General features: G+C 36.7%; 1 long non-coding RNA gene across 3 annotated transcripts in view; it reads left to right on the plus strand.

Annotated features, from left to right (window-relative positions):
* Positions 1 to 15538, plus strand: part of LOC104005210 (uncharacterized) — a 92056-nt gene that overhangs the window by 38908 nt on the left and 37610 nt on the right. The window lies entirely within an intron of this gene.

A 15538-nucleotide genomic window follows, 5' to 3' on the forward strand; every position in this document is an offset into this window, starting at 1 on the left:
GACAGAACAAACTTTAAAGCAACAGCAGTTAAAAGAGACAAAGAGGGACAGTATATAACGGTAAAAGGCCTTGTCCAACGGGAAAATATCACAATCCTAAACATATATGCACCTAACACTGGAGGTCCCGAATTTATAAAACAATTACTAATAGACCTAAGAAATGAGATAACAGCAACACAATAATAGTGAGGGACTTCAACCCTCCAGTGACAGTACTAGACAAGTCATCAAGACAGAAAGTCAAAAAAGAAACAATAGATTTAAACCACAGTAGAATGAAACTAGAAATCAACTCTAAAAGGAACCTTCAAAACTATGCTCATACATGGAAAATAAATAACCTCCTCCTGGATGAGCACTGGGTCAGAAATGAAATCAAGATGGAAATTAAAAATTTATTTGAACTGAATGACAATAATGACACAATTTATCAAAACTTCTGGGATACAGCAAAAGTGGTGCTAACAGGAAAGTTCATAGCCCTAAACACCTACGTCAAAAAGTCCAAAAGAGCACAAACTGACATTCGAAAGTCACAACTCAAGGAACTAGAGAAACAAGAACAAACCAAACTCAAACCCAGCAGAAGAAAGGAAATAACCAAGATTAGAGCAGAACTAAATGAAATTGAAACAAATAAATACAAAAGATAAATGAAATAAAAAGCTGGTTCTTTGAAAAGATAAATAAAATTGATAGACCATTAGCAAGATTAACCAAGAAAGGAAGGGAAGAAAATCCAAATAACATCATTAAGAAATGACATTGGAGATATTACAACTGACACCACTGAAATACAAAAGATCATTCAAGGCTACTATGAGTACCTTTACACACATAAACTAGAAAACCTAGAAAAGATGGATAAGTTCCTGGAAAAATACAACGCCCCTAGCTTAAATCAGGAAGAATTAGATACCCTGAACCGACCGATAACAAGCAGCAAGATTGAAATATTAATTTAAAAATACCAACAAAAGAACATTCAAGACCAGATGGATCCACAGCAGAATTCTACCAGACATTCAAAGAATTTGGTACCAATCCTGCTTACACTATTCCACAAAATAGAGAAAGAGCGAACCCTCCCTAATTCATTCTATGAAACCAGTATCACCCTAATACCAAAACCAGGAAAGGACATAACCAAAAAAGAAAACTACATACCAATATCCCTGATGAACATAGATGATAAAATCCTTAATGAAATACTAGCTAATTGAATCCAACAACATATCAAAAAGATAATCCATCATGATCAAGTGGTTTTCATACCAGGGATGCAGGGGTGGTTTAACATATGCAAGTCAATAAATGTGATACACTGAATAAACAATTAAAAACAAAAATCACATGATCATCTGAATAGATACAGGAAAAACATCTGACAAAATCCAGCATCCCTCTATGATTAAAAGTCAGCAAAATCGGCATACAAGGGATATACCTCAATGTAATACAACCCTGGGAGGAACAAGACAAGGATGCCCACCCTCACCACTCCTCTTCAACATAGTACTGGAAGTCCTAGCCGGAGCAATCAGACAAGAGAAAGAAATAAAGGGCATCCAAATTGGTAAAGAGGAAGTCAAACTGGCACTGTTTGCTGACGATATGATCATTTACCTAGAAAACCCTAAAGCCTCCCCCAGAAAGCTCCTAGAACTGATAAAAGAGTTCAGCAAAGTTTTCAGATACAAGATTAATCTACACAAATTGGTAGCTCTTCTATACACCAACAGCGACCAAGCAGAGAACAAAATCAAGAACTCAACCCCTTTTACAATAACTGCAAATAAATAAATAAATAAATAAATAAATAAATAAATAAACCAAACTTAGCACTATACCTAAGCAAGAAGGTGAAAGATCTCTACAAAGAAAACCACAAAACACTGCTGAAAGAATTCGTAGATGACACAAACAAACAGAAACCCATGCTCATGGATAGGTAGAATCAATATTTTGAAAATGACCCTACTGCCAAAAGCAATCTATGAATTCAACACAATCCCTATCAAAATGCCACCATCATTCTTCACAGAATTAGAAAAACAATTCTAAAATTCATATGGAACTAAAAAAGAGCCCACATAGCCAAAGCAAGACTAAGTGAAAGGAATAAATCTGGAGGCATCACACTACCCAATTTCAAACTAAACTATAAGGCCATTGTTGCCCAAACCGCATGGTACTGGTATAAAAATAAGCACATAGATCAGGGGAAAAGAATAGGGAACACAGAAATAAATTCAAACAATTACAGCCAACTGATCTTAGACAAAGCAAACAAAAAGATAAAGTGGGGAAAGGACACCCTTTTCAACAAATGATGCTGGGATAATTGGCTAGCCACATGTAGGAGAATGAAACTGGATCCTCATCTCTCACCTTATACAAAAATCAACTCAAGATGGATTAAGGACTTAAATCTAATACGTGAAACTATAAAAATTCTAGAATATAACATTGGGAAAACCCTTCTAGACATTGGCTTAGGCAAGGATTTCATGATCAAAAACCCAAAAGCAAATGCAATAAAAACAAAGATAAATAGCTGGGACTTAATTAAACTAAACAGCTTTTGCATGACAGGAGGAACAGTCAGCAGAGTAAACAGACAACCCACAAAATGGGAGAAAATCTTCACAATCTATAAATCTGAAAACAATGAATATCCAGAATTTACAATGAACTCAAACAAATCAGTAAGAAAAAAACAAATAATCCCATCAAAAAGTGGGCTAAGGACACGAATAGACAATTCTCAAAAGAAGATATACAAATGGCCAACAAACATATGAAAAATGTTCAACATCGCTAATGATCGGGAAAATCCAAATCAAAACCACAATGTGATACCACCTTACTCCTGCAAAAATGGCCATAATCAAAAAAATAAAAAGCAGTAGATATTGGGGTGGATATGGTGATCAGGTAACACTTCTACACTGCTGGTAGGAATGTAAACTAGTACAGCCACTATGGAAAACAGTGCATAGATCCCTTAAAGAACTAAAAATAGAACTACCATTTAATCCAGCAATCCTACTACTGGGTATCTACCCAGAGGAAAATAAGCCATTATGTGAAAAAGATACTTGCACACATATGTTTATAGCAGCACAATTCACAATTGCAAAATCTTGGAACCAACCCAAATGCCCATCAATCAACAAGTGGATAAATAAACTGTGATATATATGATATGTATGTCATATATATCACACACACATATATATACCACATATATCACACATATATATCATATATATATATATATATGATGGAATACTGCTCAGCCATAAAAAGGAACTAATTAGTGGCATTTGCAGCAACCTGGGTGAGATTGGAGACTATTATTCTAAGTGAAGTAACTCAGGAACGGAAAACCAAACATCATATGTGTTCACTGACATGGGGGAGCTAAGCTATGAGGCCGCAAAGGCATAAGAATGATACAATAGACTTTGGGGATTTGAAGGGCAGGATCGGGGGGTGGTGAGGACAAACATGCTGCAGTGGGTGCACCAAAATCTCACAAATCACCACTAAAGAACTTACTCATCTAACCAAATACCACCTGTACCCCAATAACTTATGGAAAAAAGTATTATTGATATGCGAGGCTTTGTTCCTGTCATATTGTTAATTTTTTTCTGGTTATTTTAAATATTATTTGTTTTTTTATTTTCGTCTTGTAGTTTGTCATTGTGGTTTGGTAGATTTCTGTAGTGGTACCATTTGAGTCCGTTCCCCTTTTCCTTTGTGTGATTGTGTTAGTAGTGATTTTTATACTTTTGTGTGTTTCATTATGGTAAATGTAGTTCTTTCTCTTCCAAGTTTAAGATTCCTCTGAGCATTTCCTGTGAGACTGGTATAGTGGTAACAAATTCCCTCAGCATTTGTTTGTTATTTCTGAAGGATAATTTTACTGGATATAATATTCTTGAGTGTCAGTATTTTTTTTCAGCACTTTAAATATATCATTCACTCCCTTCTGGCCTGTAAGATTATAATTTTAAACTTCATTGTTCTCCAGTAACCTCAGTGTGCATTAACATCCATTTCAGACAACTGCAAAAGATAACAGAACCAATGAGTTTGCTATTTTAAACTCAGGTTACTATTGTCTTTTTAGTTTAGGCAAAAGTATCACACATATAGCAGTGAAAGTTGCATAGATTATTAAATTTCTCAAATAAATATTTGAATAAATTTTTAGCAAATTCATTAGCAACTGCTGAGAATCTATTCAACAGCAACATGAGGGAATATCCTCCTTTTTGATCTTCCTTCTTTTTGTTTTATATAAAAGAGCTTTCAAAAGAAGTGAAGCTTCTGATTTCCTTCAAAGATAAATGGGTGGCTGGCTACACATATTTCATTAAGTCCAACTCAAAATGGAGAAATTACCGAAAAAGGATTTATATCTAAAATATATCAAGAACTCCTATAAATCAATAAGGAAATGGTAAAAACCTCAACTTTTTAATTGTGCAAAAGACTTAAATAGGCTCATCACAAAAAAAGAGTATCCAAATTACCAATATTCGTGTGAAAGAGTACTTGACATTTTTACTCAGCAGGGAAATGGTGACTAAAACCACAATGAGATTACTATTCATCCACTAAAATGGCTAAAAATTTATAAACTGACAATAACAAACATTGCTTAGTAGGAATGTGAATGGCAAAATCATTTTTGAAAAATGTTTGGCATTATCTACTAAATGTAAACACTGTCTCTCCTACAACTCTGTACTTTTACTTCTACTTATACACCAAGATAATGAGTACATATAACCACCAAAAACATGTACAAGAAAGTTCATAATATATTTATTAATAAGATTTCTAAACTTGAAACAACCCAATTAGTCCTTATCTGGAGAATGGTTAAAAAATTTGTAGTATACTTATTAAATGGAATACTATACAACACTAATAAACAGAAAAACATGACTATGCAAAAACATGAATAATCTTACAAATAAGTTAAGAAAAACAGTTACAAAAATACATTCTGAATAATAATATTTATACAAATTTTAAAACAGGCAAAAGTAATTGTTAATGGCAGAAGTAGGAAAATTTACCTCTGGGAAAATAGAGTATTGAGTGGTATGAAGCAACCTTATAAGGTGCTTCAAGTAATCTATTATTTTAATTTGAGTGATGTTTACTTGAATGTATACACATGTAAGAAATCATTGAGAAATACATTTAAGATTAGTACACCATATGCATTTTACTTCATGTGTATTATTACTCAATTAATAAAATAAAATTTAAAAATTAATTCTGAACTGAAATCACGTTTTGTTCATTGCCTAGGAAATATTTTCCTAAAACTGAGTGACGAGTGCTTGGAAATACTGAACTGGACATTTGCAAACTGCTAAGATAGTCTCATGTTCACTGCACTCATTGAATAATCAAAGAACCAGCAGTTATTCTCTCAGATTCCTCTGAATATATTGGAGGACAAAAAAATCCACCAGAAACGAAGTCCCAGAGTATAATTAAAGAATAATAATCCACTACAATTATTTTCACACCAAAATCTTCCATATTCAGAGATACATTGCATGAAGTGCCTAGAATAATAACTATTCGGTAAATAGAAATTAAAATGTTTACCACTGATAGAGCACTCTCTATGTGTCAGTCACTATGTTAAATGCTTTGCATACTTATTTGCTTTCTATAAACCCTGTGAGCTAGGGATTCTCAGCCTCATTTTATAGAATAAAAAACTAAGGCTCATAGCTACGTTAAAATCTGCCTATGGTGGCTGAGCACAGTGGCTCATGCCTATAATCCTAGCATTTTGGGAGGCTGAGGTAGGATGATTGCTTGAGCCCAGGAGTTCAGAACCAGCCTGGGCAGCATAGTGAGACCAGTCTCTTAAAAAAAAAAAATTAAAAATTAGCCTAGTATGGTGGCACACACCTATAGTTTCAGCTACTTGAGAACCTGAGGTGAGAAGATGACTTCAGCCTGAGTGACAGAGTAAGGCCCTTTCTCTAAAAACTAAATTAAATCAATCAATCAATCAATCTGCCTACTATGCCAGCCAATTAGTGGTAGAAAGAGGACATTAACCCTGATTTTCTCAACACCAATTACCTCCTCTTGAATACTGCCTTTAAACCTGCCTCTGACTTATTTTGGGTTCTGTTTAGAATTTAACAACAGAAGGAGAGTAGAAACTTTCTGAATCTACTTTGTTAAAAAGAAAAATACCACAGTTGCTGAACAGTAAGAGAATCACTCATTTAATGGAAATTTTGAAAACACTCCATATTTTTATCCACGTTTAATTGTCGCTTTCTCAGGGAAGCTTTATTTGATACCAAATCTAAGCCCAACTCATGTTATGATTTCTATTTTATACTCTGATTGTATCCTGTATTTTTGTGTAGTATTTTCAGTAAGAATTAAATTTAAAAATACGGTTGATTTAATGTCAGTCTTTCTGATAGGAAACTTGTTTTTCTTATTCTCATAGTATTTCCACACTCCAGTAAAATTCCTGGATCACTATAGCTTCTTGGTTTATATTTTTGAATTAATGACTCACTTAAAATGCCATCAGCTGCAAGAAAGAAAAACATCTGAAGGAAATTGATTAAATCCATATGAGAATGAGTAATTTGATAGAATAAGAAACCCAGGTTGAGTACCTCTAATTCAAATATCTGAAATCCAGGATGCTCTAAAATCAGAAACTTTTTGAGCCCTGGCATGACGCCACAGGAGGAAAATTCTACACTTCACCTCATTTGATTGGTCACAATCAAGATGTAGTCAAAACTTTTTTTTGTACACAAAATTCTTTAAAATATTTTATAAAATTACCTTCAGGCCAATGTATATAAGGTGTATATGAAACATAAATTTAGTATTTAGGCTTGGGCCCTGTCCTCAAGATATCTCAACATGTATATGCAGATATTCCAAAATCTGAAAAAAAATATTGAAATCTGAAACACTTCTGGTCCCAAGCATTTCAAATAAAGGATAATGAGTCTGTATAAGGCCCCTTCAGACACTGTGTGTTGGGACTCCCACCTCCCTTCCTACGGTTATCTTGTTCTTTCTTCCATTGTTGGTTTTTAGCTTCAGGCTTATAGTAATGTAGTTATAGTTATTTCAGAGATGACAATGTCCAGAGGCAGAAAAGTGCTATCTCTTCAAAGTTTATCTCTTAGGATTAAGAAATATTTCCCCAAAGCTCTTAGTGGTTTTTTTCTCATGTCTCATTGGCTAGAACTGGAACATGTGCCCACATATAAATAAATCTGTGGTAGAAGTAATAGACCTATCATTGACTTTGGTAAGTTGGATTTTGATTAATCATTTTTAATCACTGATTTAATTTTAAATAAATGATTTTGAGAAATCATTGTTGGCTTTGATAGATCAGATTTTGCTCCTGATAGAAAAATGGCCACCAATTCTGGTAAAGGAGGAGTAGTGGTATGAATGGGTCAGGGGAACTTGATATGTGTTGTCCATTCATGCCCTGCATGACTGGTGGGAGTTTTTAGAATTTTAACTTAAGTGGAGCAGAGCTAAAGTAAAGTTGGAAAAGCCCTAGGGGAGAGTTCTGTGGATCTAGATCACAAATAAAAAATTTAACAGAAGGTTTTAGGGGTTTACGAAACAGTATTTCATTTTATATGGAGTTCAAATAAACTAAGGTTTGATGATTCTAAACTCTCTTTTAGAAAAACTTCAGAGACGACAGTGTAGCAATTATTGTCACAAGTAATTAGCAAAAAACAATGGGAAAGCCCACTGATCCACTCTTGAGAATTATTTTAAGTGTGGTTAGTGAGGAAGTGCCCTACAGAAAGGGCTTTAGATAATTGAGTTAAAAATCCACTCTGTGATCTATTTCCTCTAGTAAACTAGACCCTTATTCTAGGGTGGGATAAATAAGTGGGCCCCACAACTGTTGTGTGCTGATCATGGAGGGAAGCTATTGTTGTGGCACATGGAGATGATATGGGCTGAATCATGCCCCCCAACCCCTGCCAAGATTCATATCTTGAAACCCCAACCCCCAGTATCTCAGAATGTGACTGTATTTAGAGATAAGGTCTTTAAAATTACTTAAATTAAGATGCGGTCATTTGAGTGAGCCCTAATCTAATCTGACTGATATCCTTATATGAAGAGGAAATTAAGCTACAGATAAACTCAGAGGAAAGACCATGAGAAGCCACAGGGGTATGACTATCTGTAAGCCAAGGAGAGAGGCCTTCAGGCTTCAACCCCGCCAACACCCTGATCTTAGGTCTGTAGCCTCCAGAATTGTGACAAAATACATTTCTGTTTTTTAAGCCACCCAATTGGTGGCATTTTGCTATGGCAGCCAGAACAAACTAATACAAATCTGCAGGATTCAATGGCAATTTCAAGGGGGAGAAATGTTGCACTTAAATGACACTACTCAAAACTTCTAGATTGTGGTAACCCATCAATGAGAGACAATGTAATGTAGTGTGATAGACTACTGCAGGCTCCATGGACCACGGACAATTAATGTTTGGGCATAATTGGGCTAGTTAGGTGGAAAGTACTGGCTCTTCAGACTGTATTACATGAGAGGCCATAGGTTACATGAACTTTATTCCCTAAATTCACTTGAGGCAGCCACAGGGGAGGAAAGTCAAGTACTGGATAGGGAGGTAGGGATAATAAAAAGTCTTTTAACTATAATGTCTCTACCAAATCATTCATTCATTTATCAAAAAGATATTAATTATAACTACTATATGCTGGGTGCCATGTGGGATATGGAGACTATAATAGTAAAAAAATGAGTATGATTTTTTTTTCAGGATATACACTCTAGTAGAAATACAGACAAGTAAGTAGATAATGTAACAATGTTATATGTACTTCATGGGGCACTTATCTCAGTACTCTTTTTTTTTTTTTTTTTTTTTTTTTGTAGAGAAGAGAACGTAGCTAACTGACCGTAATGGCTTAGGTTCCAAGCTGGTGTTTTGATTTGGGTTTGGCAGCTTCTGTAAGGGCTGCAATGGTTGAAATCTTGCCTCTTTTCCTGCCAGTGCTTCCTTAAAGATAAGAGAGGACTTAATGACAAGATCGGGTATTACCATGGGTTAGAAGTAATACCCAGTCCTCACGGTTCCACAGAGAGTCAGGGAAAGGTGTGTCATTAGGCAGCAGAAGGAATTCTGGGCATTTGGCATTCAGCAGTCAGCAGGATACAAACTAGGCGACAGGTGAATGCCCCATTGGCTGGTCAGGGGCTGCCACTAGGGCAGTCTGACTACAGGTATTAGGCATAAGTAAGCAGTTAGCTTCAAAGTGCAATATTAGAGACTTTGTTTGAGAATCCCGATTACAGGGGTTGAAGGCAAAGTTCAAAAGAAATGGGAGAGAAATGGTATTGGCAAGTGACTTAACACAGTGACTTAGGGTTGACAGTCAGGAGGTTTGAAAGTAAATTAGTACAAGTGTTTGCATATGTTGATTGATATCCCAGTCTCCTATGGAGATTGTCAGCGTACTTGTACCTGGACCTCATCCCCAGAGATTTTCATTCAGCTATTTTATGGCTAAACCTGGACATTTATTTCCTTAAATAACTCAGCATGGGATTATGATGTGCACCAAAGATTTTAAATTGCTGGATTACAATAACAGAGGGCAAAAAGCAAGCAGGCATGTGCATGTGTGTAGATGTGTGTCTGTGTTGGGGGAGGAAGAAAATGAGCAGCAGGAAGATCTTTGTTGGGTAGAATAACCTCAATAGAGGCTTCTCTGCTGAAGAGGGGAATACGTTTTGTGTGATCAAGGGAAACCAGAGAGGATGTCAAACTGTGCTAAATATCTGCATGTAGAAAAGTTGGCTGCAGGGTTTCTTAGGGAAGTCAAAGGAAATACTAATTGTATCTCCATAGCAACAGGCTGCCCAGTTCTGCTCTGCCTCTCCGCTTTCTTACACTTGTCCTGAACATTCAAGTCTTATATATCCCCTGTATAAACAGGCATAAGCCTCATCGTAAAATAATAACTATGCTTTCCTTTCTATTATCTAGTATTGAAATCTATGTAGAGTGCCTTTTAGGTTTAAAATCCAAATCTGTTCTCTAAACAAGAGCTAACTGATCAGGCACATTAAATCTACCTCTGGCCTGTAATCCCAGCACTTTGGGAGGCCAATGCAGGCAGATTGCTTGAGCCCAGGAGTTCAAGATCAGCCTGGTCAGTGTGATGAAACCCCATCTCTACAAAAAAAAAATTAGCTGAGCATAATGGTATGCACCTGTAGTCCCACCTATTTGGGAGGCTGAGGTAGGAGGATTGCTTGAGCCTGGGAGGCGGAGGCTGCAGTGAGCCCAGATCACACCACTGCACTCCAGCCTGGGCAACAGAGCCAGACCCTGTCTCAAAAAAAATTAAAAAATTTAAAAAATAAACAAATCTACCTCTGGTGGCATATTCTTACAAAAATCCCCTTGCCCCTGAGTGTTAATGATGTTATAGAGTGCAGTAGGCTATAAATATCCTCCCCAACCCATGCAAAAACAAAAAAGATATGTTTACTTTGTAATCCCTAGAACCTGTGAATATTTCCTTATTGGCTAAAGTATTAAAGTATACTTTATATTAAAGTATAAAATATTACCTTATACGGATAAAGATGTGATTACATTAAGGATCTTGAGAGGACAATCTCATTCTGGGTTATACCCAGGTGGGCCCTAAATGGCATCGCAAAGGTCCTTATGGGAGAGAGGCAAAGGCAAATCAGATAGACACACAAAAGAGGGGGAGGTGCTATGGCCACAGAGGCGGAGATTGGAGTGATGTAGCTTCAAGCCAAAGAATGCCAACAGCTACCAAAAGCTGGAAGAGACAAAGAATGGATTCTCCTCTCGAGCCTCATAGGGAATGTGGTCCTGGTAATACCTTGATCTTGCACTTCTAACCTCCAGAACTGTGAGATACTCAATTCCTGTAGTCATAAGCCACCCAGTTTGAGGTAAACTAATACAGATCTTGGTACCAGGAAGTGGGGTGCTGTGGTAACAATACCTAAACATTTTAAAGCGGCTTTGGAATTGGACAATGGGTAAAGCCTGGAAGAATTATGAGGTGCTTGACAGAAAAATTCTAAATTGCTTTGAGCAGATTGTTAAAGGAAATATAGAACTAAAAGACACTGCTAATGAGTGCTCAGAGGGAAGAAGCAGCACAATAGAGAAAGCTTCTATTTTCTAAGCAAATATATATATTTTCATGAACAGAATATTGATAGAAATATGAATGTTAAAGGTACGGTTGGCAAGAACTCAAAAGGAAATGAGGAACATGTTATTGGAAATAGAAGAAGAGGTGGCTCTTGTTACATAGTTGCAGAAAATTTCGCCAAACTGCATCCTACAGTTATATGAAAAGCAGAACCTGTAAGTGATAAACTTGGACATTTAGCTGAGGAGATATCCATGCAAAGTACTGCAGGTGTGCCCTGGGTTTTTCTTGCTGCGTATAGTAAAATGAGAGAGGAAAGAGATAAATTGAGGAAAGAACAGTTAAGCAAAAATGAATCAGATATTGACATGAGAAATTATCAGCCTTTACAGGTTGAAAACAATGCCAAAATTAGAAGATTCACTTTTAGGAAAGCACGCTCTGGAGAGAAAGCCAAGGGTGTAGTTTGACACCTTTTAACTAAAGAGATTAGGCGTGTGACTCATGGATCCACTCGATCGTCTCAGTGGAAGCCAAGAATCAAGATGAGATTATCCGGGGACGATTTGTGGAGAGTGTTGTTGTCTCATGTTGTGTATTCCTGTGAAATTCACGGAAGACCCACGGGTTTTCAAGAATATTATATTAGCAGAAACATTGTTAGTTCGATTGAGAAAGACAAAGACAACATGAAGAAATACTGTTGGACTCCAAAATACTACATGCAAAAAACATGCTGATAAAACTAATTAGCTAAAAATATGTGCTACCCTCCAAGAAAAAGAATGACTCTGAGAGTAGACATTAATGCAGAGGCGTACACAGTTGTGAGTCACAGAGGATTCTCATGCCTTGAAACCTGATGGAATTTGTCCTGCTCAATTTTGAACTTACCTGGAACCCATGACCATTTTATTCTTTCCATTTTCTCCTTTCTGAAATGAAAATGTCTATAACTGTCTCTCCCACCATTACATTTTGAAAGAAGATAACTTATTTTCTAATTTCCTAGGCAGACAGAAAGAATTTTGCCCCAGAATAAATCATATCCAGACCCTCACCCATACCTGATTTAGATGATGATTGCCTTAGTCCATTCAGACTGCTGTAACAAATTACCAAAAAACTGGATGGCTTAAAAGCAACAGAAATTTTTTTTCTTACAGTTCTAGAAGCTAGAAGGTTTAAGACTGAGGTGGCAGCAGATTTAGAGTCTGGTGAGGGCTTAGTTTCTGATTCACAGGTGGTGACTTCTTGCTGTATCCTCACATGATGGAAGGAGGCAAGGCAGTTTTCTGGGGCCTCTTTTATAATCCCTTTCAGGAGGACAGGGCCCTCCTAACCTAATCACCTCCCAAAGGCCTCACCTTCTAATACCATCACCTTGGTGATTAGAATTTAACATATGAATTTAGGGAAGACACAAACATTCAGACCATAGCAATGATATTTGGGACTTTCGAACTGATGATATTTAGATGAGATTTTTGGACTTGAATAGATGCTTAAATCTATTGAGAATTTTTACAATGTTGGAATTAGGTGGGTATATTTCACATGTGGGACAGATGTGAATCTTTTGGGCCAAAGGTCACAGATGCGGTAAGCTTAAAAAATGGCAAAAGGGCATTATATTTTATGGCAAAAGATGTGACAAAGTTAAGAATCTTGAGAGGAGGAGCTTATCCTGGATTATTCAAGTGAATCCTCAATGCTACCGCAAGTGTCCCCATGAGAGAGGCAGAGGGAGATCAGATACAGACACTCAGAGGAAGAGGAGGTGATATGATTACAGAGGCTGAGATTGGAGTGATGTAGCTGTAAGTCAGGACATGCCAACAGCTACCAGAAGCTGGAAGAGGCAAAGAATGGCTTCTCCCCTCGAGCATCAGCAGAAAATGCTTCCCTGCCTACACCTTGATTTTGGCCTTCAGAACCATGAAAGAATAAATCCCTGTAGTTTTAAACCACCCAGTAGGGTAATTTCTTACAGCAGCCCAAGGAAACTTGTACACCAGGTAAGTAATAAAGAAATTAATTAATTTTTTATTGGAATGTGGAAAACACATATATAAGAAGAAGAGACTCATGCTCTCAACACATTTCCTCCCTCTAGCAAACTTCCTTTAGTTACAGGAGCATCAGGTTTGCATGCCCACTGCACAGTAACATACCAACACACTGAGACAGCAGGACTTGCAGCAAAGAAAGCATTTAATGATCACAGGGTAGCTGAACAAGGAGATGAGAGGGACCCTCAGATGCATCTCCCTTAGGAGTTTTTAAGAGGATCATGGAGGGCAAAGGGCTGGAAAACTGGGATCATTTATCAGTCAGGGTAAGGGGATGAACTCGTCAGGATGTGGAAACCGTATTATTCAGTGAGTCAGTATGTCATGGGGTCCTTCAGACCAGCTGACATCAGTGATTTCATCAGTCGGCAGGGCCTGAAAGAATCTCTCAAATGGAAAATTTAATGTTTCACAATGCTTAAGATGTTATCTACAGAGCAGTTAAGGGGAACTATAATCCTAGGACAGGGTCTAATGTGATTCTGAGGTAATAGGCAGCAAATGACTATGAGGAAGTGGGTCAGAGAGCAGCTGACCTAATGATTAATGCTAAGTGTGCTGTAAGCTTGGTTTATTTTTTTCTCCCCCTCTCTTCTTCCCTGATTAATTTTATAAACTTTATAGGGATGGTTTCACTTTCCTGATATTCTGGTAAGTGGAAACTGATGAGTACATTACCACTGGGTATTGGTCATAGGAAGAAAAAAAATTGCCTACAAACTACAATAATATACTCCTGAATATCAGATTTTTATTTTCTGTTCCCAGGCAATGATATCAAGGGAGAATCTGCAGACATACCTTTATTAAGTTAAAATTTAATACCATGCTCCTGGATTTTAGAAAGAACAAAAGTGGGATACAGCCATACCTGAACTATTTCCAAGATTTCTAGCTATTTCTCCTTGATAAAGGCATTTTCCCTTTATGAGTATCTACTTCCTCATATTAAAATGAGGATGGTGGACTAGTCTCATGGGGTGGCTGGAAGATGTATGTTAGGACAAAGGTGTCACACAACAGGCAGTAAAAAATTATCATTGCCCCATCATCAACTGGAGGAGCTCATAGCTCATCTGCTTTTTCTTTGACTTCCAGGAGGCTCAGAGATAAACGTAATCTTTATCATAGTAGCTCATCAGGCTGAGTGATTAGCATATGGTGGTTTCTTTTTAATTCATATATTTAATTTATGTTAATTTTATCAACATTATTGTATATTTTTCTCATTATAAACTGCTTTCTGGAGACAGGTTAGATAGGCATAGCTAATAAGTGGTCAACTATGTTTGTTTATATTGTCTACGAAGATAATTGTCTTATATGGCCTATCCTGTGTTTGTTTTGGTGGAAAGTGATGGGGGCTCAAAAAAGTTAGCAGGCAGAAGTGTCTGGCTCCTTTAAACAACCAGTTTGTCTTGCGCCCAGGAAAATTATTTCCACCTTGGGAAAGAACATCCTTTAAAATGAACCTACTTAGAAAGAAAGCAAGGCCAAGCCCTCTCTATAAAGAAAAAACTTTGCCAAGGAACTACAGAGCTCCTTGAGGGCATGTAATACCCAGAATAAGTAACAGAAATGTGTGAGAGGCCTAAGTCAAGTCTGCATGCTACATATCAGCTAGCTGAGTAGAAATTGACATTAAAACTTCAGAAATTGCATGGAAGAGCCAGATGGGAGAACAGTACGCTATATATTCAAAATAGGATTTAAAGTAGTTTATCAAATGTGTTTACAATACCCCCAAACCAATGCTTATTTAAACTGGCCATATGTTGTAGTTTGTGCATATATATTCAAATTAACTTAAAGAAACTGTGTTACGTCTCTCAAGTATGCACATTTGACGTAAGCCTGCAGATTTGGTAAGAGCACCATGCTAAGCAATCAATGTGGACCACAACATTGATTGCAACAGGTAATACAGCTGCATAATTTTTAAATACAATTTTCTAAGAAGTACAATTTTTAGATATCAGTACTTAATAGGCAAAATGATTCAAGCACAATTATTTTTATAGTTTTATGACCTGACCATCACTGAGGAGATGGCTTAAATGCATCAGTGACTTGTTTTGTTTTGTTTTTTTCGTAACAGAGACAGAAATCTGGTATCTCTTCCTCTTATAAGAATACCAATCCTATTGGATTAGGGCCTCACCTTTATGCATTATTTAGCCTTAATTACCTTTTTAAATATGCTATATCTTCAAAAATAGTCA

This window comes from Pan troglodytes, chromosome 13 (assembly GCF_028858775.2).
Source record: "Pan troglodytes isolate AG18354 chromosome 13, NHGRI_mPanTro3-v2.0_pri, whole genome shotgun sequence".
Taxonomy (NCBI): Eukaryota; Metazoa; Chordata; class Mammalia; order Primates; family Hominidae; genus Pan; species Pan troglodytes.